This window comes from Hypanus sabinus, chromosome 12 (assembly GCF_030144855.1).
Source record: "Hypanus sabinus isolate sHypSab1 chromosome 12, sHypSab1.hap1, whole genome shotgun sequence".
Classification (NCBI taxonomy): Eukaryota; Metazoa; Chordata; class Chondrichthyes; order Myliobatiformes; family Dasyatidae; genus Hypanus; species Hypanus sabinus.
The window spans coordinates 43666855-43693867 of record NC_082717.1 but is presented as its reverse complement, the minus strand read 5'-3'; the positions used below and the strand labels follow the sequence as shown (position 1 = coordinate 43693867).

General features: G+C 39.8%; 1 protein-coding gene and 1 long non-coding RNA gene across 6 annotated transcripts in view; one reads left to right on the top strand and one right to left on the bottom strand.

Moving 5' to 3' along the window:
- esrrga (estrogen-related receptor gamma a) overlaps positions 1-27013 on the bottom strand; it is a 229282-nt gene that overhangs the window by 177109 nt on the left and 25160 nt on the right. The window contains exon 3 of one of the 4 annotated variants that reach the window (XM_059985841.1): positions 25396-25465. The exons of the other annotated variants lie outside the window; for them this stretch is intronic. The gene's annotated coding sequence lies outside the window, so the exon portion shown is untranslated. The remainder of the gene's footprint in view (positions 1-25395; positions 25466-27013) is intronic. 4 annotated transcript variants of the gene reach the window in all.
- LOC132402821 (uncharacterized) lies at positions 875-11678 on the top strand. Of its 2 annotated transcripts, XR_009515084.1 has the most exons (3): positions 875-2478; positions 3864-6370; positions 8146-11678. It is a non-coding gene; the product is annotated as an uncharacterized LOC132402821 (long non-coding RNA). The 2 variants fall into 2 exon arrangements; XR_009515083.1 differs by having other exon boundaries at positions 3864-11678.

Genomic DNA, 27013 nt, shown 5'->3' with positions numbered 1-27013 from the left:
TCTATTTCATTTCTTTGTGTGTGCACTAACTTTTCAACAGAGTCATACAAAGAGCAGCTAGTAGTATCTCAGATTTCAAACAACTCAAGATAATATTCATAAATGTGTATGGTTTGCCCAGCAAAGTTGGCAAAGGTCGCCAATTTTTTAATCTGGTGATTATGGAAATTTACGATGATCATAGTATGAGTATAACATCATGAGCCACACTGATGTTAAAAAGTATTTTATTGTTCAGAATTTTGTTTTCTCTTATCAGATAAGAATCCAGCCGAAATACTGTAAAGTTATTCCCTCTATATTTGTCTGTAAAATTGTAAATGAATACTCAATTCTTTGGCTCTAACTGATGACTGGATTTCATACCATCAGCCAGTAGTTTGCAATGTAATTGTATTTATTTTAAATCTCAAACCACTTGCTGATAATCTTAATTATTGGCATCGTAGGGTACCTTACACTATCACACATGCAGTTAATGACACAGGCTTCTCTTACCACTCTAGCTCCAGAAGTCAAATTAGCATTGTCAATAACCCACCAAGACAGTTCACCCTCAAGTTCTCTAACAAAAGCAGTTCAAGATCAGTAAAACTAAACACAATTCTCCAAAAACTAAAAACATTTGCAAATCATTCCAATTCAAATTTTCCTTTGGGAAATTAATCTTAACATTTTTTCTACTTTTGAGTATACTGCAGAAACTCTAGTCTTCACTATTTCTGTAGAACTCATTGGTTATGGTAACCTCACAAAACTTTACAGGATTTTTATTTAAAATAATTTTTTTATTCACAATAGTTTTCATTAAATATGAAATTTTGGACAATGTGTCCATATGAAATGTTTGCTTTGATTAAATAAGCATGCTTCACAAGACTCAATTTGTGTATTTACTTTAGAATTATTTTCAAAGCTTTTATTGAATTTGAGCCTATTTGACCTTCAGTGAAGGTGTTTGCCATTGAAATTTACCTTCTGCATTCTCCTCTACTTACACCTCTCTACTTACAAAAGAGCAGCTGGATCCACTACTAAATGTCTTCTTTGATAAGCCAGAGGAGGCATAAAACCAGTGAACTCAATCCTTCCAAGCAGTGCCTAGTTACCTAACTAGAGACTGAAAGGGCCTGACTTTCTCTTTTGGGTTTAGATTGAGCCAGTTATAAATTTCTGCTAAAACATTTACGTTTGGCTGGACTTGGCTCCTTAATTCATCTAGGTCGGGAGGAATGACCACTGGCTTCTTTGGAGTTTCACCACTGTGTACTTCAGACTAACAAAAAGCAGCCATCGTGCCCCATCTGGCAACTATGAAGACATCTCAGGCAATGGAGACATCCCATTACTTTGGGCACACTACTGAATGACTAGTCAACCTTCACTGTGGGTTAAGGGTCCAAAACTCTAATTTGAATTTGATCCCTCTCACTTTTATCCTCTTTTTCCCCCTCAAATGAAAGAGTAATTTGTTCCTCACTTTAGAAAGGTAGGATGGACAGATGGAGAAAAAAGGCAAAAAGAAATACTTGAACTTAGATGGCATATTTCACTGCGTCAGGATGTATCAAAATACTTTATAGTTCATTAATCAATTTCTGAAATATTGTCATTACTGTAAAGGAGCAGCCTCTGTGGGCACAACAAACTCCCACAAATATTGGAATAAAAATCAGACATTTTCATTTACTCCTTTTGATTGGAGGGGGATGACCATTAGTTAAAACTGGAGATAAATTCCCAAAGAAGCCTGGGTCACTCTGATAAATCTTCATACGTGACAACAACACAAGTCTATGGCAATGCTTCACCTTCAACCTTTCTGGCTGCTGGGGTGATGGGGGAGGGGCAAAGATGACAAGGAGGAATAAGCTGAAGGAATGAAGAAATCATTACAAAGGATGAAAATATATTGAGATAAGCACTATTCTGAGTAGCTGTTAAAGCAGTTATCTCCAGTTTTTAAATACAATTTGTTTTTCTGTGGCAATCAAACAGGAATGTGCAAAGTAGAGCAAAACCAATCCATTCTAGCAAATAATTAAAAGCGTCCTATTCAGAAACATGAAGGAGAATTCCACCTTGATTTGGCTCACAGCCATGGAAAATTTCAGGCAGGCGACAACAGAAATAACAGAGCACTGAGTGCATTCAGACTGATTTGTATATATTGCATTGACTACAGTGACATTTTTTAAAGCAAACTCCTAGTAGCAATTGACAGAACTGAGAAGGTTTCTGTTCTCTGCCGGATGGTATTACACCAATGAAAATAAAGTGAAAGAACACCAGTTATGCACCTGCACACCTGCTGCCGAGAAAGAAAACCCATTATAAGTTGACGGAAGACGAAACCAAAGCGCACTTCAGCACATCATTCCAGCATCAGTGATTAATCTAACTACACCCTCTGCCCGATGTACATTAGCTATATAATTAATTACTTCTTAAGGGATGTCAGCTTGGCAAGGGGTGAAGGTAAGCTGTGAACGTACATTATTTGTACCCTAAACTACCATCGTATTTTGGATATATATTTTTAAAATATGCAACATGTATATATCATTTTCAAAATTTTAATTTTTATTGGTGCTCCCTCCTTTACTTTTTTCAATTCTGTTTCCTAAAACCACTTTACTTTCTCTTCACCCACTATGCCATACATCATTTCCTGCCAAGAATCTAGGCAATTTAATCAAAAACCTTTCCCGTAGCAGTTTTTTTTTTGTGCTGTGGCAGGAAAGGTACACAGGAGTGTTCTGAGCTTATATACTGGCAAAAACAATTCCCTCCTGTGGGGAAAGCTTTTAATCTCTGAACCTAAATGGACCAAGAAAAATTGAGAATTTGTCAAGTGAGGAAGCAGGAACATCACTCCCTGGCCCAATACATTACAGTCCCAATATACTTCGGCACGACACTGCCAGTAGCTGTTTTATATCTGAAACGGCACACTGATAGAACAATCAAGAAGTGAACATTAAAACATAATTTACTACAGGGATCTCAGCACAATGCTTCTGCCAGCTTATTGGCGTATTTCAGTAAATTGGTAAAGATTAGTGCTTTTATTGTACAGCACTCAACGTCTCTGTATCAAAGTTATCAGCTCAGGGCTGATCAGGACCTTTAGTGGGATATTAGAGTTCTGAATCAATTTATATGCTTATTCAGCCTTCATCAAAACCTAATGACTAATGATTTTTCATGTAAGCCAATACAAAAATGATGGGCAATGTCAGGGAGAACCTGTTTTCCTTAGAACTCAAGAAAATATAAGCATAAGAGATGTACTAAGGGCATCAGTGGAAATAGTCCAGCCATGTGCCGAGATACTAACTGTACAGGAGGAGATAACAAATAAGACCATTAAACCACGAAATAAACCGGCATAAAAACTGGCATGCCTTAAGATTGCATCCCAATTATGTTAGATGTGCTGGCATGTAAACTAAGAGCAGCCATTAAGTGGATTGATGTCCTGAGTGAATTGACATGATTGACATGAATGGTATCAGCATCCCATATGTGCCTGCAATGATATAACAGGGAAAATAGGAGCTTCCCCTAAAATGGTTGTACGTGAGAATTATAAGCAAGCTTTCAGGTGGATTGGCATTGGTGGCAACTGGTCCATCTTCTGATGAACAGACATCTTCAGGTTCTGCTTGACTTTAAATAGATTGTGATAAACTGAATTACTATGGTGCTAAAAGGATTGTTATGGTATGGGAGGTTTGCATGAGTAAAATTTGCATAAATTAAGATTGGAATGGCACTGGAGATATCAGTACAAGCTGAAGTAAAGATTTATATGCACCTCCTCCTACCTCAACCTCTACATTTCTACCAAATTTTTACAGATGTATAGTGGAGAGCATTCTTAGCGGTCGCAGCACCTCCGGCTATGAAGGCTCAAAGTGCAGGAGCGAAGAAAGGTTGCAAAGGGCTGTAGACCCAGTCAGCTCCATCACGAGCACAAGCTGAGGACATCTTCAAGGCATAGTGCTTCATGAGGATGGCATCCATCATGAAGGACTCTCACCATCCAGGACTTCCTGCTTTTCATTATTACCATCCAGGAGGAGGTAGAGGAGCCTGTAGATCCACACTCAATGTTTAAGGAACAGCTTCTTCCCTTCTGCCATCAGGTTTCTGAACAGCCTATGAACCCCTAAATACTACCCTGCCCCGCTATTCCTCTTTTGCACTGTTTATTTATTTATTGTAACTTATAGTAATTTTTAGTCTTACACTGTACTGCCGCCACACATGTCAATGATAATAAAACTGATTTTGATGCTCTTCATCAGTGAGATCAAGTGCACTCTTGGTGAATCATTTACAGAGCACTTGCTATCAGCCATGACTACCCCAAGCTCCCAGTTTCCCATTCCCATTCTGACCTGTCTGTCCTCTGCCTCTCCAGGGCTGGGTGAGGATCAACACCTCATATTCCATGCAGGAATTCCACAACTCAAACAGAGAATCTTCCAAATTCAGGCACACCTTTCCTCCTCTGTTCCCACATTCCCTCCTTGCAACCTACATCCAGTCCTTCCTGTTTTGTCCCCTTTCCCAAATCTCCTCCTCCAACTCCTAATTGCCTAATTTTATCCCCGCCCCCCCTTCTTATTCCATGCTTATGACCCACTTATTTTACCAAATGGATCCACCACCCTCCTCCATAATGTATCATCTGCCTACCCCCACTCGACTGGTCCCATTGTAGTCTCCCTCACTTATCAGACTCTGGCATTGGTAGACTTTGTGTTCCTACTTACCATTATCCAACAGCTGACTCACCGGCTCATCTTCAGCTCCCCTCACACTGTTCCTCCACCGATCAACTACCTGCCTATGTCTCCCAGCTCCAGCCTCTACCCCTTTCCTATCTGCATCCATTTGTCCATCACATTCATTCATCCTAACCAATCATCACAGATTCCTGCTGGCCATTGCCCACCCCCCCACCTCCCCTTTTATACTGGCAATCTTCACCTCATCACTCAGTCCTTATGCAGGGTTTTGTCCCAAAACTGTGACTGTTACTTTCCCTCACAGATCCTGCTCGACCTGCTGAACTTCCTCCAGTAGATTACCGGAGAATGGTAAGATCAAATTATCACAGGAAATATCAGCATACTTTAAAGGTGTGGTGGCATTAGTGACATTAACACAATTTAAGATGGATTGCCAAGTGTACTATCAGCAGCTGATACAGTGGTTGGGACAGAGAGGTATTCAGCATGCCAAAGTAGACTGGCATACGCAGCCTTGGAAGATGTTAAAGCAAATTGGCATTGGTACAGTCAGCATAATTTTGCTCACGCCAATCTGTTTGAAAATATGCTGACTGTATTTAACATCTTCTGATGCCATACATGCTAATTTCCCTTGGCATGCAGACGCACTTCAACACCTTATGAGCCGCTGATATTACTCTTTACAATCCACCTAAAATTATGCTAAGACTACAAATGTTAACCCACCTGAAAGTATGTCAACATTTTCTATGCCAATCTGACCAGGTCATGTTAAACTAGTCAAGTCAATCCACCTTATAGCACCCTACCTTCATCTTACTGTGAGGTATACTGGCATGAGGTGTATAACATGATTAAAGATGACGAAAATCATTGTGGCTTAAGATGCACTGTCATGAGTAATATCAGCATTTTTAAGGTGGATTGGCATGAGTGGAGAAGCATAAATATGCCTTCAAGTGGATTGGCACAGGAAATACTGGCCTTACATGATGATTTGGCATAAAACATAGCCACATTTTTTAAGGTGGACTAGGGAGGGAGAAGTATCAGCAAGTCTTAAGGTGGACTAGCATAGGAAGAGACAGCATAGGCTTGAAGTGGATTGGCATCAGTTTGCAAATGACATAAGGTGGATTAGCATGAGTAGTATCAGCATGACCTAAGGAGCTTTGGCACAGGAAGTATCAGCATGAATTAAGGTGCACTTGCATGAACAGAAACAGAATGCCAAGGTGGTTTGGCATGGGTGATATTGGCATGACTGAAGATGACTTGGCATGTGTATTACCAGCATGACTTAAGATGAACTGGTATGAGACAAATCAGTATGTTAAGGTGCACTGGCATGAACAGTTACAGCAAGTCAAGGTGGACTGGCATGATTTGTATCAACATGACTCAAGGATAATTGGCACAGGAAAAACCAGCATGTTAAGGTGGATTGGCATGAATAGAATCAACATGCCCGAAGATGGAATCACTTGACAAGCATCAGAATGCCTTAACACAGACTGGCATTGGAAGTAGCAGTACTAATGAAGGTGGATTGGCACCAGCACAATTTCAAGGCGGAATGGCATGAAAAGTATCTCTACATCAAGGTAGATAATTGAGACAAACATTTCATTTAATTTATCTGGAAGAGGTGCAAACATTTGGAACAAAATCGTAATTTCATATTTTGCATCTTACAAGAAGAATTTTCATAAATAAAAACATATGAAGTAAAGGCTGTAAGCACACTGTTTGACCCCACATACCTCTTCCACATTTCATCAAGATCATGGTCAATCTTGCACCAGTCCCACATCTTTTGATTTCCTTAATACTAAAACAAGTGTCCTCTGCCTTCAATATACTCAACAACTGAGCCTCCCATAACCCTCCAGGGTAAAAAAATCATAGATGCATTATGCTCAGGATGAGGAAACCTGTGTGTAATATTTCAGATGCAGTCTTATCAGGATTCTGTACAATTGCAGTAACACAACTTTAACGCTGAATTCAAATCCTTTTGCACTGAAGGCCAATGTACAAAATTGTCCTCCAAATATATGAAAATGCTAACATTCTATGATTTCTATACAATAACATCCAGATCCCTCTCAACACTGACAGTTCCCATAAAAAAAATAGCTTTTCTGTTTTTTATACATCACAGTGAATGACCACACATTGTTCTACATTATATTCCACCTTCCATGTCCCTGCCCGCTCATTTAGTTTGTCCAGATCCTTTTGAAATCATCACTGCATCTCTTCGCGGCCTGTAATTCCATCCAACTTAATTTCATTAGAAAATATGGAACTATTGACATGTGATCACTGAACCAAATCATTGATATACAGATTTCAATAGCTGGGGCTTTAGCATTAATCGCTCCAGCACTCCATTACTTAGAGCCTCTTTAGACAAAAATGACCCTCATTTTCCACTCACTATTTTCCAAGGAGGGGAGCCATAGAGTCATAAGTAGCTAGCCATCTGGACACAAGCTGGGGGTCTGATCAGCCCCGGCTGGGTCACTTGGAGGAGGGTGTATGATGTTGAAAGGCCCGAAACATTCGATGATTCCGAGAATATCACTGAAGATGTATCCAGAGGCATCAGTAGATGTATGTACACAACAGTGTCTACTAGCTTATCCTCAATCAACACCAGAATAGAACTTCCAGTGAGTACTAATGACCTCCTGAATGGTATCTTATCAAGGTCCAGAAACAACATATTCAGCAGTTTGAAGATGAGTTATTTTGTCAGGTGCAACTCAAAAGATTCCTATTAGTTATTAAATATGATTGCCTTTTTATTAATAATGGTAATCCAGTCCAATCCCATTATTAAGCATCCTGTTACCCCCTTCATTACATCTGCTTCCAACATTTTCTCCTTTACTGTTGCTGATTGGTTAATACTGCAAATAATTATCCATTGTGTTGCCAGTAAATATAAAGTATAAAACTACCTGGATAAGCACACTCTCTGATTCATGAAATACACATTCTTTACTGACTACACAATCGAACATCAGTGATCTATCTTTTAGTCGATTTCCTTTATCCCCGAATATAAAAAGCTGGGAATAACTCATTCATCCCCTCACATCTGTCTTTCCACTTACTTAATCAAGCTGATTTATATATAATCTTCACTTACTCATAATTATCCACTTTTCAAGCCTATTAATTGATCAATAATAATATTTCAACTCACCTTTCTCAACCTTTGGCCAAGAGGATTCCTGAACTCCACTATATTAAGTGAAAAGCCATTCTCCTCATTTATTTCAAAGTTCAAAGTCAAAGTTCAAAGTAAATTTATTATCAAAGTACATATATGTCACAATGTACAAATCCGAGATTCATTTTATTGCAGGCATTCACAGTAACTACGAAGAAACACAATAGAATCAATGAAACCCAACAAGATGGACAAACACCAATAATCAAGAGACAACAAACAATACAAATATAACAAGAGAAAATAATAATAAATAAGCAATAAATATTGAGAACACGAGCTCAGCCCGCTGCTATTCACACTGCTGGCGCATGACTGCGTCACAGGATCCAGCTCAAACCGTGTCATCAAGTTTGCGGATGACACAACAGTGGCTGGCCTTATCAAAAACGATGATGAGATGGAGTACAGAGAGGAAGTGGAGCAGCTGGGCAATTGGTATGAGAAGAACAACCTAAGATTGAACCTGGAGAAAACCAAGGAAATCATTGAGAACTGCAGGAAAGGTGCAGATAAACCATCCCCCTCTGCGAATACATGGCTCCTCGATAGAGAGAGTTAAGTGCACCAAGTTCCTGGGAGGTCACATAATGGATTACCTCACCTGGTTCCTTCACATCACCTCCCTGAACAAGGTGACACAGCAGCCCCTCCACTTCCCAAGACAATTAAGGGAAGCAAGGATTTCCCCCCCCCCCCCCCCCCATCCTAACCACATTTTACAGGAGCATCATTGAGATGCTCCTGACAAATTCCATCTCCATCTGGAATGGGAGCAGTCAAGCATCAAACCAGAAGGCCCGACAAAGGACTGTGAGAACAACCAGAAGGATCACAAGGAAGTCCCTACCATCCACTGGGGACCATTATCAGAAGCGCTGCGTACACAGGGTTATTAAACATCCCACCCATCCATCCAGCATCTTCTTTAACTTTCTGCCATCAGGAAGAGACTACGATGCATAAAAACAAGAATGGTCAGGATGAGAAAGAGTTTCTTTCCCCAGGCCAATAGGCTTCTGAAGTCCCTGCCACATTGTATTCGATGTGTCACTGGTTAATCTGCTCCTTATCTTACAATATTTAATATTAATGCATTTTAGTTCATTATTTGTGTGATTCATCTGTAGATTTTAATCTTACCTTCATAAGTCAGTGTGTTACGTGTACTACTTTGCTTTTTCAATATACATTATATATATATAGTTTCAATATACATTATATAGTTTTATATATATTATATACATGTATATATTTTAAATGGCAATAAACTTGACTTGACTTGACTTGAAAGTGAGTTCATAGGTTGTAGGAACAGTTCAGTAAAGCGGTGAGAGAAGACGAGTGAAATTATCCCCTCTGGTTCAAGAGCCTGATGGTTGAGGGGTAATAACTGTTCCTGAACCTAGCGGTCTGAGTCCTGAGGCTCCTGTACCTCCTTCCTGATGGCAGCAGAGAAGAGAGATGGCCTGGCTGACGTGGGCCCTTGAGGATGGATGCTGCTTTCCTGCAACAGCCCTCCATGTAGATGTGCTCAATGGTAGGGAGGGCTTTACCCATGATGGATTGGGCTGTATCCAGTACTTTTGGTAGGCTTTTCTGTTTGTTCAAGGGCATTGCAGGTCATGATGCACCAGTCAATATACTCTCCACTACACATCTATAGAAGTTTGTCAAAGTTTTAGATGACATGCTGAATGTTTGCAAACTTTTAAAGAAGTAGAGGCGTCTGTACTTTCTTTGTAAAGGCACTTACGTGGAACCCAGAACCCATCCTCTGAAATGATAACACACAGCAAGTTAAAGTTGCTGACGTCACCACCTCTGACCCCACAATAGAGATGCTTGTGGATCTTCACTTTCTGCCTCCTGCAGTCAATAATCAGCTCCTTGGTCTTGCTGACAGTGTGTAAGAGGTTGATGTTGTGGCACCACTCAGAGAGATTTTCAATCTCCCTCCTATATACTGATTCATAATCACCTTTGATCCAGCAAACTTACATATGGCATTGGAGCTGTGCTTAGCTACATACTAATAAGCATAAAGTGAGTAGGGCAGAGGACTAAGCACACAGTCTTTTGCTGCACATGTACTGAACATGATAATGGAGAAGATATTGTTTCAGAGACATTCAGGTTATGTTAATTCCTGAGTAAGATAACTCTAATTTTACAAGTCTCCACTGTTGTTCTGAATACCCAAAATGGATTTTTTTTTACATCTGCACAATACTTTAAAATTTAAACATTTTATAGTTACAGGTCGCAAACACGAGGAAATCTGCAGATGCTGGAAATTCAAGCCACACACACAAAATGCTGGTGGAACGCAGAAGGCTGGGCAGCATCTATAGGAAGAGATGGCACCCATATGGCTGCCAACTATGCCCGCCTTTCTGTTGGCTTTGTGGAACAGTCCATGTTCCAAGCCTATACTGGTATCCATCCCCCACTTTTCCTCCACTACATTGACGACTGCATTGGCGCTGCGTCCTGCACGCATGCTGAGCTCATTGACTTCATCAACTTTGCCTCCAATTTTCATCCTGCCCTCAAATTTACCTGGTCCATTTACGACAGCTTCCTCCCCTTCCTTGATCTGTCTCTATCTCTGGAAACAGCTTATCTACTGATGTCTACTATAAGCCCACGGACTCTCACAGCTACCTGGACTATTCCACTTCCCGCCCTGTTAACTTGTAAAAATGCTACCTTCTTCTGTCAATTCCTCCATCTCTGCAGCATTTACTCTCAGAATGAGGCTTTTCATTCCAGGCCGAAGAAGATATCTTCCTTTTTTAAAGAAAGGGGCTTCCCTTCCTCCACCATCAACTCTGCCCTCAAACACATCTCTTCCACTTCATGCACATCTGCTCTCACCCCATCCTCCCGCCACCCGTCCAGGGATAGGGTTCCTCTTGTCCTGATCTGACACTCCACCATCCTCCGTGTCTAACATATAATTCTCCGCCAACAAGATCCCACTACCAAGCACATCTTTCCCTCTCCCCCACTTTCCGCAGGGATTGTTCCCTACACGACTCCTTTGTCAATTTGTCCCCAGCTCCCCCCATCCCTTCCCACCAATCTCTCTCCTAGCATTTATCCTTGTAAATGGAACAAGTGCTACACCTGCCCTTACACTTCCTCCCTCATCACCATTCAGGGCCCCAGACAGTCCTTCCAGGTGAGGCGACACTTCACCTGTGAGTCGGCTGGTGTGGTATACTGCGTCCGGTGCTCCCGGTGTGGCCTTTTATATATTGGTGAGACCCCACGCAGACTGGGAGACCGTTTCGCTGAACACCTATGCTCTGTCTGCCAGAGGAAGCAGGATCTCCCAGTGGCCACAAATTATAATTCCACGTCTCATTTCCATTCCGATTTGTCAATCCATGGTCTCCTCTACTGTCAAGATGAAATCACACTCAGGTTGGAGGAACAACACCTTATATTCCATCTGGGTAGCCTCCAACCTGATGGTATGAACATTGATTTCTCTAACTTCCATTAATGTCCCTCCTCCTCTTCTTAACCCATCCCTATTTATTTGTTTGTTTATTTATTTTTATTATATATATTTTTTCCTCTCTCTTTCCCTCTCACTATAACTCCTTGCCTGTTCTCCATCTTCCTCTGGTGCTCCCCTCCCGCTTTCTTTCTTCCAAGGCCTCCCGTCCTATGATACTCCCCGTTCTCCAGCCTTGTACCCCTTTTGCCAATCAGCTCTTACCTTCATCCCTCCCCCTCCTGTCTTCTCCTATCATTTTGGGTCTCCCCCTCCCCCTCCCACTTCCAAATCTCTTACTATCTTTTCTTTCAGTTAGTTCTGACAAAGGGTCTTGGCCCGAAACGTTGACTGTGCTTCTCCCTATAGATGCTGCCCGGCCTGCTGTGTTCCACCAGCATTTTGTGTGAGATGCTAAGAAGTTGGAGCAGGACGTTGGATCATTGGACATGGAAGGTGAGACCTGTTCAGAAGGGATGGTTTGCACCTCAACTCAGGAGGAACTAATATCCTAGCTGAAAGGTTCGCTTGTGCTGCACTGTGATGAGGTTAACTAGAGTTGCAGGGGTTTGGGAAGCAAAGTGCCTGAAAGATAGTGGAGTGATTCTGGAGAAAGATGCTGGTAAGCCTACATACAAAGTCAGGAATCAAGAAGTTGAACATGGTGGGACTAACGTTCTGAGTTGTGTATATTTCAATGCAAGGAGTATTGTAGGAAAGATGGATGACCTTCCGGCATGGATCAGCATGTGGAATTATAACATTCTGCCCATTAGGGAAAATTGGTTGCAGGAGGGGTAGGACTGTCAGTTCAATGTTCCAGGGTTCCATTGGTTTAGATGTGACAGAGTGGGACAGATTTAAGAGGAAGAGGAAGCATTACTAGTCAGGGAAAATGTAACAGCAGTGCTCAGTCAGGACAGACAGGAGAGCTCATCTAGCGAGGCTTTATGGGTGAGGAATAAAGAAGGTATGACTATGTTAATGGGATTATATTAAAGACCACCCAAGTTAGAGGGATTTTTTGGAACAAATTTGTAGAGAGATTGCAGACTCTTGTGAGAAACATACGGTTGTGATAGTAGATCATTTTAAATTTCCGCTTATTGACTGGGACTCCCATGCTATAAAAGGGCTGGATGAGAAAGAGTTTATCAAATGTTTATCAAAAAGTTTCCTTAATCAGTATATAGCAGTCCCAATGAGAGAGTGTGCAATACTTGATCTCCTATCAGGGAATGAGACAGGGTAGGTGACAGAGGCTTGTGTAAGGGAACACTGCATCTATTCATCATAATGTTATTTGTTTCAAGGTAACTATGGAAAAGGATAGGTCTGGTCCTGGGGTTGTGATTCGAATATGGAGGAAGGCCAACTTCAGTGATATTAGAAAGTGTGGATTGAGACAGGCTGTTTTCTGACAAAGGTGTACCTAGTAAGTAAGAAAGCTTAAAAAGTGAAATTTTTTGAGTACAAAGTTTGTATGTTCCTGTCAGAATAAAAGGCAAAGATAAAAGCTTCAAGGAACTTTGGTTTTCAAGGGATGTAGAGGCACGATTTAAGAAAAAGGTGATGCATAGCAGGTATAATGAGGTTCTTGAGGAGCATAATAAATATATGAAAACCCTTAAGAAGGAAGTCAGGAGGACTGGAAGAAGGGATGAGGTTGCTCTGGCAGACAAGGTGAAGGAGAATCCTAAGGGCTTCTACAGCTATATTAAGAGCAAACAGATAATGGGACAAAATTGGTCCTCTGGAAAATCAGAATGGTGATCTTTCCGTGGAGCCGAGAGAGATGGGGGAGATCTTGAATGGGTTTTTTGCATTAGCATTTACACAGGAAATGGACACAGCATCTATAGAAGTGAGGCAAAGGAGCAGCGAGGTCATGGACTGTCTACAGATTATAGAGGAGGGGGTGTTTGCTGTCTTGAGACAAATTCTGGTGGATAAGTCCCCAGGGCCCGATGAAGTGTTCCCTTGGATCCTGTGGGAGGCTAGTTCAGAAATTGAATGGGACTTAGCAAATTAAAACATCCTTTGTCTCGGATGAGGAGCTGGAGGATTCGAGGATAGCTATTATTGTTCCAATTTTAAAGAAAGGCTCCTAGAATAAGCCAGGAAATTATAGGTCGGCAAGTCTGATATCAGTAGTAGGAAAGTTATTCTATAATATATTATTCTAAGTTATATTATATTAATATAAGTTATTCAATATTATTCTATAATAACTTATAATATATAAATTTGGACAGACGGGGACTGGTTAGGGATAGTCAACATGGCTTTGTACATTGTAGTTGTGTAACTAATCCTATAGAATTTTTCAAGGAAGTTACTTGGAAAGTTGATGAAGACGAGAATGTTGTCTACGTGGACTTTAGAAAGGCCTTCGACAACGCCCCACATGGGAGGTTGGTCAAAAAGCTTTGGTTGCTTGTTACTGAAGATGAGGTAGTAAATTGGATCAGACATTGGCTTTGCAGGAGAAGCTAGAGAGCGACAGTAGATGGTTGCCTCTTTGACCAGAGCCTGTGGATACTAGTGTGCCACAGATCAGTGCTGGATCTGTTGTTGTTTGTCATCTATCTAAACAAACTGGAAAATAATGTGGTAAACTGGATCATATTTCTGGATGATCCTAATATTTGGTGGTGTAGTGGACAGTGAAGAAGACCATTAAAGCTTGCAGTGGGATCTGGTCCAGACAGAAAAATGGGCTGAAAATTGGCAGATGGAATTTAATGCAGAGAAGTGTGAGGTGTAGCACATTGGATAGACCAACCAGGTAGTTCTTACACTGTGAGCAATAGGGTACTATGGAGTGCAGAAGAACAAAGGGATCTGGGAACACAGATTCATAATTCTTATTAAAAGTGGCACCACAGATAGGTAGGGTAATAAAGAAAGCTTCTAGTACATCGGCTTTCATAAAATCAATGTATTGAGTACATGAGTTGGGAAGTTATGTTGAAATTTTATAAGATGTTGGTGAGGTCTAATTTGGAGTAACTTGTGCAAGTTTCGTCACCAACCCACAGGAAAGATGTAAATAAAACTTAAAAAGTACAGAGAAAAGTTAAAAGGATGTTGCAGAAATTGAGGACCTGAGTTATAGAGAAAGGTTAAATAGGTTAGGACTTCATTCCATTGAACATAAAGGACTGATAGGAAGATTTAATAGAGGCATACAAAATTATGAGGGGTATAGAAAGAGTCAATGCAAGCAGGCTTTTTCCATAGAGGTTGGGTGTGATGGTTAAGGGTGAAAGGTGAAATGCTTAAGGGGAACATAAGGGAAAACTTCTTCACTCAAAGGGTGGTGAGAGCGTGGAATGAGCTGCCAGCGCAGGCAGTGGATGTGCATTCGACGTCAACACTTGAAGAGAGATTTGGATAGGTACAGAGATGGGAGGGGTAAGGAGGACTATCAGGTATAGGTCGATGGGACTAGTAGATTAATAGTTTGACATATTCTAGATAGGCTGAAGGGCCATGTTTTTGTGCTATGTTCTATGACTCTATGAAATGGAGAATGAAATACAATATTTTAAAAAAATTGGCACTACTTTGGCATCCAATACAAAAGATTACATAATCTACGTTGTGCACAATATAATCAGGATTTTAAAAGTAGCTGAGTTTATTTGAACTATTTAGACCTGGAAATTAAATCATCACTGAGTTTCCTATAAGTAATTTTATTAAGTGCCCTCTGGCACATCAGAGAACCATGCGTAACGAACTCTTTGTCCCAGATTTTGATATAACTTAATTTATCAAAATCTATGGTGAACATAATAGTGTTCCTTTCCATTATAATTGGGCAAAATTAATTACACTGGGATTTCTCTCATTACTTCTGTTTCCTCTGTCCTTCCTTCCCTTTCTCTAAAAGCACCCTTCCATCTATTTCATCCTCTTAAACTGAGATGGTAGGAAAACTTACCTCACTGATTCTACCACAAATATCAATGATTCTAGTCTTTATTCATTCCATTAGACATGCAATACAAGAAAGGAGTCCTGTGTTAAGTGTTTAATTACACCATTTAAGCGAGAAGAATATGTTAGAAGACATTATATGAGAACTGCAAGTCACAAAAATATAATTTGCCCGTAACTTCTAATGAGAACAAAGATTTTACAGCAACCTAAGTGGTTTAATTAACTATTAAATGTTCTGGCAAAATTAATAAAATGGCTGAGAGATGATCAAAGTAAATACAGGGTAAACCAAATTAAGTAATTAGAGATATAATTTTTCATTTCAGTGTTATAGTTGCTGTCTAATATGTAATAGCTAGTTTATTTTTCAGAGATTCAAATAATATACCTGCAGCACAAATGAAGATGAAATAACGATCATTGTGATAATTACACAGACTCTATAATTTTTAACTCATTATACTTCTGATAATATATTAATACAGTCTCAACAACAGCCTGTTGGTCTGTGCCTCTCTACAGTTTACTGTTGGAAAGTAAAACCACATGTGCTGATCACTATGTGAAGGCATGTCAAACATCAGATTAATTATTTCAGCACAACATGGGCTGAAGGCTTGTTTCTGTGCTGTACTATGTTCTATGTTGTCATTAAGTTTTCTCAAGTTGCTTTCTGATCTTAAACAAGTGTGCGATTTTGAAACCACGTATCTTTCATGACGGACTCCAATTCATTTTATGTGCGATGGGGGGTGGGGAGTTTCAGGGTTCTGATGTTTCTTTCATTCATTCTATGGGGTCTCCTGTTTCGTGGATGTCTGTGAAGTGCAAGAATTTCAGGTTGTATACATTCCCTGATATTAAATTGAACCATTTGATATATTACAGTTTATGAATTTCCCTTTTGTTTTTCCAAATTTCCTGACAAAGATTTTTTTTAATCCCTCCCTTTCATCATACCATAAATATCAGGGGCCACAATGTTTTCATCAATAAATGGAAATACATTATTCCACAATATGGAAATGTACTGTAGAATTAGAAATGGACAAAATGGCAAAATAATCATGACAGAATCTAAAGGAGAAAAATTGAATAAAGCATTATTAATGCCAGTAAAGGAAATCTGTCTCTTGACACAGTTTGAATTGCAAAAGAAAGCTCTGCAATCTATGCAATGCCATGCTAATGTTCTGTTTATACTACCAATAATGTGCTTGAAACGAACCATGAGGTAGTTTGGCCCAGTAGTTGAAATCTCTCCTGAATCAGGAAGCTACAGAATCAAGATGTAGGCACAATATTGGTGCAGCCATTACGTTACGGAACTGGGTGGTAGTCCAGTGGCATGAACAAACAACCCAGAGGCGCAATTCCAATTCCTATCGTGATTGCTGTGGAATTAAACTGCACTCTGTATTCCAGATTTATTTAAAAAAGGACAAGCCATTAGGAATGACGACCACAAAGCAATGAGATCATTGTAAAAATCCATCTGGTTCATCACTGGAGCAAATCTTCCTTCTTTACTTGGTTTAACAAGAATGTGACTCCAGACCCAGTCATGTGGTTAATTTTTAAATGTCCTTTGAAATGGTCGTATAAGCCACAAGTTAAAAGGTCAATAGGGATCACTGATAGCAATGAAGAAATTAACTCAATGTACAATTCTGAGCACATGTCATGGATAAAAATCTTAAGGTGCCATTTAAAGAGAAGTAGGGAACATGTTTGTAAGTATGCATTCCTTATTCAAAAGCTTAAAAAACCTGGTCTTTACCCTTTTCTTTCTCTCTTTACTGGGGGTTCCCAGTCTTTTTTATGCCATTGACCCCTATCATTAACCAAGGGGTCTGTGGGCCCCAAGTTGGGAACCCTTGCTCTACACCCAACCTCACAGTCCACGATGCCACAATTGGATTTACTAGAAAAATAAGATTTAAAAAGTAATTCCTTGGTTACTGAGGTACATTTAGTACACCAGAAAGTACTTTAGATCTCAGCAATACAGATTTATGAATCCAGCATTCACATTTTGAAATATACTTCATCAAAAAGCCAAACTAATTTCTGAAAAAGAATTTGCTATTTCAAAGCATTTAAGATGGCAGTTCAGAGGAGGTTACTCTGATTAAACCAAGAAATCAGATTTCACGATCTTCAATACATACAAATTGCAGCTAATAGTAACTTATTATTTTATCATAACAACTGAAGTTAAAGAAAGAAGGAAACATAAAATAGGTTAACTGATGCAAAAGTATTTCAATATGATAAAGATATCTGGTTAATTTGCATAGAGAGGAGATCCATTCAACCCAATTAATGTTGTTGTATTACAAGCTCAAACTCATCTGATTTTTGTAAAGAAAATGTAATCTTGTTCACCTGCTAGGGTTTAACTTTGAAATCTCATTTTGAAGTAATGAAGGGCTAAATTGGATAGGACCCAAAATCAGGAAGAGGGATCACAATGCTTAATTAACCTATGCCTGTTGATTGCAATGCAGGCAACAAACCAACTTCATTATGATGATTTCTGTGAGCAGCTAGCATTAACCATGCCATTGATTGGTTGTCTGTATCAGCAGGGGGTTCCAGTGTCATATCTTGGAAGCATCAATTCAAGCTAACCTGCACTTCTCAGCACCAGCCTGCATCACTGAAAGGGGGATGAACTTTACGAAGTGCAGCTTAGCTTCAGCTGCATTGGCAGTCACGCAGGAAATGAATCTTAGTAGGAAAATAGTAAACAATGACACATCATAAGCAGCCCGCAGGGATGCACACTGAGGCAAGCAACTGCTGCTGGAAGATAATCATCTGAGTAAAAGATGTCCTCTTGCCTGCTCCGAGTTTGCTGGCCTACAAATATAATCTGTTCCATAAGTGGAAGTTGCAGACTGACACAATCCATGATTTAGGACTGGGTACTGAGGGGCTGCTGACACTTGCTGCAGCTGCCACGAAGATTGGAAAATGACGACAGCATGATGCTCCTTTACCAGAGCATACTGAGGAGCTGATGTCAGTGTGAAATACGTCCCTTACACTACTTGAGGAATGCACATCGGGGAAAGCTGGTCATCATGACATAATGGAAATAGAATGGTATGGCTTGTACAGAGAATGACATAAGGGCACTGTGCTACACATTTACCAATTTTATGAATAAAGCAACACTCTTGAATTTAAAAATAATCAATGACACACCAAAGGCCAGAGGTGGAGGTTTGTAAATGCTGTAGTGGAGACCCTGGGGAGGAAGCAGGAAACAAGCCCTACATCCACAGAGGGCCTGGAAGCCTTTCAGTCACATGCTCAAAAGGCAATGGGACCAAGTAAGCCTGGAGATCAATGCCAGGAATCTAACTTCAGGGACTGTGTTTCAGTGCTGCAAGAAGTTCAATGACCTCACACAAATGGTCAAGGCCAGCGAATGCATTTTCAAGTGCAACATCCTACTGAATGTATCACAAACTTCAGACATTCACCAAACCCACACCAATCACCAACCAATAATTTCGATTAAGTCTCAGAATAGCATTCTGATGAGGCACTGCACTCTCACACATATAACACTGCTACTCATCTAAAAATAATCACATCTCACAGCCTATGTCCACTTTATAGTTATTAAGCATAATTGCTACATCACAAAATATTACATGCTCGAAGGAAAACATGAAAGACACTGGAGAATGATAGCCTACCTACAGAGATGAGGCAAGTGCCTGAAGAACATTGATCCCATAAGAGAAGGTTCTGACTGTTGCTATCCATCCAGCACTAATTTGGCACAGGGCTTTAGAAAAGCTTGCAGGCAATCCTGTGCATAGGGGTCCAAATCTGTCAACACATTTCCTTTATGGTCAACGTCTCTGTATCCAACTCACACATGTAGAAGCTACCACTATCTAAACGTAATGTATTTTTTCTATTTTGGGATCAGGGCATTGCTGGCTAAGCCAATATTTATTTCACAATATTAACTGCTCTTGAGAAAGTGGAAGTGAACTGCCTTCTTGAAACTCTGAAGTCCACCGCGGGGGACAGGACCCACGATGCTAATGAGTAGGAAGTTTCAGGATTTAGACTCAGTGCAGGGTGTCAATATATTCAAAGTTAAAATGGATGCAACTTGGAGGTGAACTTACTAAGTGACAGACATTCAGAATGGAAGCTGGGCTCAAAGGGCTGCCTCTGCATAATGTGACTCTCTGATTTGAAAATTTAGTACACCTCCTTCTTCCACACTACTGCCACCAGAGAAGCACTGCATAGCAGCATGAGGAGGTAAAGGGACAGAGAAGACAGATCAAAAGGGAAGATTTATGAAGTTTACCCTGTATGCAGAATGATATGAAATGTGGTGGAAGAGGTTCTGCAGATGTGCTGGAGGAACTCTGCAGGTCAGGCAGCATCTATAAGGGAAATGAACAGTCGATGACTCAGGACAACTCTGATGAAGGTTCCAGGCCCGAAATGTCAACAGCTCATTTTCTTCTATATATGTTGCCTGACCTGCTGAGTTCCTTCAGCATTCTGTGATTGACAACATGAAATGAGTTAAGCAACTAAAAACAAATTCATATTTTGCTTTGGTTTTATACATAGCTCGGCATTGTGGCCAATCAGCTTTGCGATGGCAAGTGACAGGAGCAAGAGGATTGGGGTCACACTGACTCACACTCTCCCACACAGTGTGGCCAGACAGCAGCTGGGTTACCATTACCATGAGATACAAAATAAGATATATGAGTCAGGCCATCTGGCCCATCAAGTCTGCTCCCTTCCACTGTCTCAAGCTCCTTCTCATCTTTATTATGGTCCTGCTTCTCTGCTGGTTGCCATGGCAAGTCACCTCATTTCATAATGGTGACCCCTAGTGCTCTGCCATGCAGCAGATCACCATGAATCCTGAGTCTTACACTATCAGGCGCTGTAGAAGCCCTGCAGCCATCGTAAATGACCCAACAGTTTTCTCTGTCACAGTTCATGTGGCAGCGAGCACACCAAAAGACATCATCCTTTCTGTCATAGATATCCTGTCACCCTTTAACAGGAAGCAGAAGAATGATAAATAATCTGCTGGAGCAACACAGCGGATTGAGAAACATTTGTGGGAGAAAAGGAGTTGTTGATGTTTTGAGTCCAAAACTTGCTTCAGGGCCCACGATGCAGGGTTTGACCTGAAACACTGACAATTCCTTTCCTCCCGTAGATGCTGCTTGACCTACTGAGTTCTTTTGTTGCCTCAGAGCTCATTTGTTGCCTCAGATTCCAGCATCTGCAATCAGTTGTGTTTCCAGCTGAAGACTGATTGTTGGTAAGGTACCAGGATTTAATATATAGGATCTGCCGTTGCCCTTGGTCACACAGCAGATTAAACTGAAAGGAGTGAAATCTACTTTGTTCTTGCTTAGGGCAGACCTGGCATATGGCACTTGAAGAGCAATATGAATACATTCAGTACTATTCAATTGCTACATTTCTGTCTACCTCCCAGTCTTTGATAAACGAAATGTGGTTATTTCTTTTTGAACAGAGAACCTCACCATCTCCCTCACTACAAATGCCTTTAGCTTCAGGCGTTTAAAAAGTGCAGCATATAAAAATTCATTGACATAGTCACCCAGGCAGCAACTGGCAATGTGCTCCACACCCAGCTCTGAAGACATGATTATGGCTGTGGCAGGTGATGGATGACAGTGAGGATATACTTAGTTATGTACAGATGTTTCACACACCCTTCTCTGAGCTTTGGCTAGGGAGATTTCTCCCTTGGGCCCATGTAACCATCTGCTGGGAGTCTTCCTCCTCCTCCCCTTCAACATTATTTCAGCAGCTAGCCTGGCTCTGCTGACCCTTTGCCCATTCTCCCAGCTAAGCTGTCTTACAAGGGGAATGTCTATCACTGCACCTACATTCGAGACCAATTGATTCTTCTAAATGCCTTAAAAGTTAAAAAAAGATGTCTTTCATTGTCTATAAACATGATCGGCAACGTCACTTCAAAAGCCCAGCTTGAAACAACTATTTAAAGTATTAAGTGCTAACACAACCAGGAACTGATCAACACACTGTTTGATAATGGGAGCCTCTTACTACGGTTTAGTGCATGTTAATTGATTTTTGATTTTTTTGAAAATCATTTATTCGTTTTTCAGGACTGGAGCGCTGCTGATCAGGCCAGTCCTTCTGTTCCTTCTCATCTGCCTTGAGAAGGTGGTGCCGAGTCCCTTTCTTGAACCACTGTGCTCCTTTGGTAAAGATATACCAACATTGCTGTGGAGAGGGAGCTGGAAGATTGAAACACAATGATGATGGAGGACGGATGACGGAGGGGAACCTGTCAGTGTTCTAAATTGTTAAGGAGTGTAAACTTCACAATTGGAGCATTTGCATCAAATCAGCATTGCATACTGACTGATACCATGACCTCCCCCAATTCCGGCGTATATGCACCTTTGTCAACACAACATCCAACAAAACCTGCTGCAGAAGTGTGCACTTGTGTCGCATGTTATTTAAGTACTCAAACACAACCACTGGGCCCCGAAAGCATGAGCATTATCGAGCCCAGTTTCAGAGCTGCAGACTATAAAAGCAAAGCTTTATGCATTAAACAGGACGGCATCATTTAAATTCTTTAAATTTTGAAATTTAAATAAAGTGCCATTTTCAGCCCATTTATATCCAAATATACAATTGTTGAGCTTCAGTGGCTTTTAAATTCCAAATCACAGGAGATAAGAGGTATCATCTGTCGTGGAGCGGCAGCAGACAACACGGATATTCACTCATGCAGGACAAGACTATTGTGCCCATTAAACTAGAAACAGCAAAAAGTAAACACTTCAAGATTCAGCTCAAAACCAGAATTATTTCTCAATCATACTCAGTATCTGACTCATGGTAAGATGAGCAATGAGAGAAACAATGCAGTATAGAAGATTAAGGACAAATGCAAGACACATTTTCAAAATTACGAAAGATTTTGAGAAGTGGAACAGTGAAGGATTGTTTCCACTGGTTGGTGAATCAATAACAAGAGGGCACATACTGAGAATTATCACTAGAAGAATGAAAGGGGAAAATTAAAAGAGGTTTTGTTCACAAGAATATCATTAGGAAATAGAATACTCTTACCACAGGCAGCTATTAAAGCAGTGACTGTAACATCTTTTAAGTGGAATCAGATAGGTGTTTGAAAAAATATATTAAAGGATAGGGGATAGGGAAAGAAAATTTTAATAAAGTAGAAACCTGTTAAGAAACAGCTCCAATGCAGGGATGATGGGTCAAATGGCCTCCCTCTATGCTATAATATCTTGATTGGAAATGTAGCATATCCTCTGAAACACTGCTCCAGGCTAATAGAAATGTTAGTGCAAACCTGTTGGATATATTCTTCTCCCTGTCTGTGCTGTTAATACAGTCTCATCATTCTTTATAACTGTAAATTAATTCACCGTTTTCAGCAATGGGAAGGTAGCAGTCTAATCTCTGCCTTCCCTTAATGCAATTATTATTTGTATAATAATGACTATGAAAATATAGCTGCTCAATAATCAAATTAGTTGTTTTTATTGATGTTCCCAAACAAATTTAAAAGGTAAGAATGTAATCTACTGCTCTGTCAGTGTGAGCTATTACGATTAGATTTGTTGCTGCACATTCATTTAGGAAGTAGCAATTACAATCCCACCCCCTCTAAAAGTATGGCAGGAGCTTGGTAAACAAATTTATGGTGAGCCCAATTATTGATGGAGATGAACGAAACAGGAAACATAGAATATTGCAAAGCAACACATAATATATACACTATAGACAAGTGAAATTTACTCAGCAGATTAAATAAAAATACTCAAGGGAGAGGAAATCTGAAACAATATGATAAAGCACAAGACATGGCAGGTAGATCAGGATAAGCAAAGGACAAATATATTTATCAATCAGACACAAACATGCCATCAAATTCCAGTTCTAACAACAGATTTGCATTAGGAACATCAATTCATATATTCCTTCTGACTGATCTGTAATGTTGTTACAACTTTTATACTTCTAATTAATTTGTTGGCTGAAGAAAATAGTAATGTAATTTGCTTCTTTTGGAGATCCTCACCCGAGCATCTGGCCTACCATTGCCAACTTTTCCATATAAAGACTTTGAAATCAGTAGCCTAGTACCACTTCCCCTCATGGAACTCTGCCTGATCCTTTGCAGAAATCTTCCTTGTTCTTCCCTGTTCAGGCTACCATACAAGAAAATGGAAGAACCCTGACCATTTACGTTTCAGCTTGCATGCACACAAGGCCAGCTTTCCTTATTACATGCTTCTGTGAGTCTATTTATCTCTTCAACATTAATTTACTCATTGAACCCTACCAGAAGTTGATCCAAATTCTCTTCATATATAATTTTTAAAAAGCTTTCCTGAGCACTCACCCCACCCACCCTTCTGCTGGACAGAGATACGCACACACATAGAGACATCAATCCCACTTTGCCTCTCCTAAGAGTAAAGTTTTTGTTTGGGCAACCTCTCATCATAATTCATCACTATAAATTCAGGAGTCAATTCTGCCATGGATGTGTACAAATAATTTATCATCTTTCCAAAGCACAAACAACACAACCACAGCTTCACCAAAGCTTTAAGCAATTTCATCCATTTCTCTTTACATTTTTTAGTTACATTCTAATATGCCATTCACTATCATCCCTTAAAACAGGAGACCTATGAACAGTTTTATCTCCAGGACGCTCCTGTTTAATATGTTAACTCTGAAATGCTTCTCCCTAACGTCATCGTTCTGCACTCAGTTGTTTTCAATTCCATCTGCTATTTCCTTGTCTTTTAAGCTTACTTTGAAATATCACCCTGGTTAACACAACAAGCTTCTGCACTCAAGTTTAGCATTACCTGAAAAATTAGGACATCTCACATATGTGCCAATCCTGTAAGATATAAATAAAATTTGGGGAGCCTCTGTGGTCCAAAGCAGCAAGCCCCTATATGGCAACACACTCACGGGGTTTAAGCAACAAAGGGAAGGGCCTACTCCTCTCCCCCCACCTTCTTACTCTACCTCATGTTTTTTTTCCAGTCCTGATGAAGATGCTCAGCCCGAAAATGTGTACTGCTTTTTCCCTTCCATAGATGTTGCCTAACATGCTGAGTTCCTACAGCATTTTTTCTGTGTCTCCTTGGACTTCCAGCACCTGCAGATTTCCTCATGATTGTGGAGCCACTATTTGGCTACTGGTTTCCTCCTCAAGCGTTCCATTATTTTACCATGCCTCTTGCTGCCCTCCTTCTAGCTCCTTTTCCAATCAGTGGCAGGTAGTAACAGAAAAGCTCAAAATGGAAAGTAACATAGATCCAGGAAGTTGAATAGTTCATTAACTAAATGCAGACTTAAAACCAAAACAGGAATTGAACTGAACTAAAGATTTGCTTCCAAATTGCCAGAACGGAATTTTCCCTTTGTTGTGAAGAGTTCTGTAATCTAATTATTGAGGTGTATTTCTGATTATAATTTCATTACTATGGCTGTAAAGAATTACATAACTCAAGCTATTTCTGTACAATTTAGAAGCTGTTAGCCATTTACGCATACTACAAATGGTTAAAACTCCTGAATGTCACCTTTGGCAGAAATTTCTGAATTATTAATAATACAGCATTACTGCATAAAGAACAAGGTTTATTTTAACTAATTATTTAGCTGATAAGAGTATAGTGGAATAGATGGTCAGCTTTCTTACTGATGAAATTATTTTAATATTAAATGCAGGAACTGCTAATTGCATATCTGATTGGAAAATACAGTTGACTACTTTGTGACACTGGATTCTATATTATTAACTCACTTCCTATGGCCATATTAGTAATTGCTGTGAAAAGAGTAGTACTTACTGTACTGTAAGTGTACTGTAAAGATCAATTAGAGTTGCCAGTGGGTTAAGTCAAGAGTTCAATCTCTCTTCTGTTGATATAAATATAATAATCATTAGAAATCAGATTCCATAGTAATGATTACATTTGATAATTGGTTAATTTTGAACATCTAGAAGGCAGAAAGTTATTGGTGAAAATGGGACATCGCAACAATGAACTTTTGATTTATAGTTTGTGAACTATCTCATTGACCTTGGCTGTTCAACCATGAATGTTTGTTCCATACTTGGAAGGAACCTTGCACAAAAACCAGGTCAGTGTCATGATCACACAAACTTTAGTACCAATCCAAATGACATAAAATATGAATACAAAAATAATACTTATTTGTAAATAGTAACATATTTGTTTTTGTGAGAGTAGCGTTAAGATTTCCATTACATGTCTAATTAAATGTTCCTTAAAAAGACATAGATGAAAAATACTTATAATCTAAAATGGAAAATATGATGACCAAAATAATTCTGGGTTCACTGCTGACCTGCAGTGAGTAATTGATTGCAGCAGTAGTGAAGGATATAATGTACAACTGGACTTAGTGACACTGGTTAAATGTAGGAGAGGAGTCAGACTTTGATCACCATCCGGATGTTTGTTAGAACTTGTACTTTGTGATTGTCAATTAATGATGTCAGATAAAGGCCAGCTAGGGTTTTGGTACACTAGTACTCGTTATCAAAGAAATTGCTAACAATCATTCTGACCCTCTCCCACTCAGGAAGGACAATATTTTCAGGAAAAGTTGATAATAGTAATAATGTATTATTTTCTTCTCAGCAATTGAATAGTCTCCAGATATTTAGCTCTAAAATTCATTTTCCTACAGCTAACCAAAAACTCATACTTTTATCATTGCATCTCTTCATTTCAGATAACTGATCAATGGAATTAAGATGTAAAATAATAATTAACCATTTATGATACAGTCATGATAGGAAGACTCAGACTTATCCAAAGTCTTCATGATAAGATGTCTTAAAAGCCCCTTTCAGTTGTGACCTGAAACTACATGCAGAAATGAAACTGCACTGTGATAAAGAGCAGATAATACATTTTTAGCTGTTGGTTGAGGGGCAAACATTAATCGGGATCCCAGTGATTAGTCTCCTAATCAGGGATTGGTTGCACCGGGGCGGGGGGGGGGGGGGGTCTTTCCCCTGAGAGAGTTTCAATTTTGCATATCTGATTGCAATATCATGCACTTTTGACAGTGCTGCACCTCTTCGGTGCTGGAACAACAACTTAAACTGCTTTCAGTCCACTGAAGTCAGATTCAGATCCACAGCCCCTTGGCACAATAGGAGGAGAACTTCCAACTGAGCCTCAGCTGACAAACCCTAAGTGAGCAATCACAGATTTCAATTGCACTGCGAATCAAGGGAACAAAACTCAAACAATTTGTATCAACAGAAGTGATATTGAACTCTTGCCTTAACTCAGTGAACTCGAGTTAATCTTTACAACAAGTGGTGCACTGTTCACAGCAATTACAAAGGTGAAAGGACAATAAACTTAACAGCAGTGTTGGGCCCAATGTTGCATGTGATCATGTGACTACCACTGCAGTACTGCAAGA